Source organism: Triticum dicoccoides, chromosome 7A, assembly GCF_002162155.2.
Source record: "Triticum dicoccoides isolate Atlit2015 ecotype Zavitan chromosome 7A, WEW_v2.0, whole genome shotgun sequence".
NCBI classification, from domain to species: Eukaryota; Viridiplantae; Streptophyta; class Magnoliopsida; order Poales; family Poaceae; genus Triticum; species Triticum dicoccoides.
In genome coordinates, this window is record NC_041392.1 from 527,501,733 (window position 1) to 527,503,846 (window position 2,114).

Consider the following 2,114-nt stretch of genomic DNA (forward strand, 5'->3'; position numbering starts at 1 on the left):
ATTGTCAAAAAACAAACAGTTTTGCTAAAGCATATCTAGATGTGCTCTAAGTATTGCACATCTAGGTCATATGTCATTGATTTTATGCTAAGATTTGTGCAAGCATTTTTTTATCTTTTTCTTTCTTTTTTCCTAATTTGATTGAGTCACTTAGATGTGCAATAGCTAGCGAACGAAAATTCTACACTTACGGAAAGAGTGCCACGGACTGATTTTACAGGGAGATGTGTCCTCCTCTCCATCACAAATTCATCCCACCTTGATTTTAGCTGACCCCACCTTTTGATTTTAACTGGGCCATGTCAGTCCGTAACTTCCTTTCCGTGCGAAATGGCCTGTAGATGTAGCAAAGCTCGCTAGCGAATCTAGATGTGCCCTAGACAGACTCAAAAACAAATGTCTTTCACCTATATTCTTTGCTAATTTTCGCCATTAGAACCAACACCTAAAGGTAGGCAACTCTTCCAACTAATTAGCATATGCGCGATCCTTATTCTACTGATTGGGTATTTGAAACGCCAACCACGCACTACAAATGTCCATGCAAGAGCCTCAATCAGTACTTCCCCACCAGCGGCGGGATGCTCTGCTCGTTCCTGAAGTAGTCCTGGGGATCCACCTTGCCCTTGGTAATGGCGAGCCTTTGAAAGTTACCCTTGAAGTATTTCTCACCCCAGATCTTGCCACTGCTGTAGGTTGAGATGTCGTTCACCACCTCGTTCCTGCCGAGGTCGATGTCCCTGTAGTTGGCGTATGCCTGCCTGGGGTTCTTGCTCACGTAAGGCTCCATGAACTTGTACATGTCCTTGCTCCACTGCAGCGCCGCGGCGCCGCCTGCTTCGGCGAACCAGTAGCTAACGTACTGGATGTTGAAGAGGACGCCCTTGCGGTGAGGGAACGGCGTCGCCGCTTCGGGGGTGGCGCTGATGGTGGCACCGTAGGGGTCCATGACCATCATCCCCGCGCCGGGCTTCACGAGCCAGCCGTATAGGATCTGCGCCCACACGGGCTTGGGGACGGGCTGGTAGACGTAGTCCGACTTGTATTCGGCGAAGGGTTTGAAGCTGTTGTTCCGGTTGAGGAGGTCGACCAGGGTGGCCAAGGTGGATGAAGGGGATGGTCTTGATCCAGGGCATCCCGTTGCAGTGCGAGGAGTTCATGCCAAGCTCGGGGAATTTGCTGCTCATCAGCGGCGTCAGGGTTTTGCAGGTGCCCAGGTACATGGCCTCGAACGTCGCGGTGTCCCCCATAGCGAGGACGCGGATCATGAGGTCGGCGGGAAGGGCCGGCGCGACCAGTTGCCACTTGTCGATGAGGTCTATGGCGCCTTGATTCACTGTCTTGGGGATCTTGAACACGGTCACGGTAGGAGGCACCGGCAGGAGCTTCACCTGCCACGACACGACGATGCCGAAGCTCTCTCCGCCGCCGCCCCTGACGGCCCAGAAGTGGTCCGCGCTCATGGAGCTCTTGTCAAGCAGCTTGCCGCTGGCGTCGACCACCTTGACGTCGATGACGTTCTCGGCGGCGATGCCGTACTTGCGCAGCAGCATGCCGAAGCCGCCGCCTGCGAAGTTACCGCCGACGCCGATGGTCGGGCAGACGCCGGCCGGGAACGCGAGCACGAGGCTGTTCTTGGCGATGGCGTAGTAGAGCTCGCCGAGCTGCGCGCCGGAGTCGACCCACGCCGTGCGGGCGTAGCCGTCGACCGACACTGTCCGCATCTTGTTGAGGTCGACGACGGCGAACCTCTCGGGTTTCTCGGACCGGTACGACAGGCCCTCGTAGTCGTGGCCGCCGCTCCGCACGCGGAGGCGGATGCTGTGCCGGCGGCCGCACACCACCGCGGACTGGATGTGGGAGGCGTTGGTGGGGGTGATGATGTAGAGCGGCTTCACGTTCTGCGGCGACGACCACCGCGAGTTCCGGATGGTCTGCGCCAGGACGGTGGGGAAGGCAGGCGAGCTCTTGGCGTAGAGGAGGCGCGCCGGTATCTCCTTCACGAGGCATCCGAAGAAGTCGTCCTTGGCCGGCACCGGCGCGTAGGAGGCGGCGGCGTGGCAGGACAAGGCGCAGAGGAGGAACGCCAGAGCGAAGGCCCTCGAGTTGGCCAT

At 57.5% G+C, this 2,114-nt stretch overlaps 1 pseudogene; it reads right to left on the bottom strand.

Annotated features, from left to right (window-relative positions):
* Positions 1-250: 250 nt before the first annotated feature.
* On the bottom strand, positions 251-2,114 carry LOC119332850 (annotated as a pseudogene).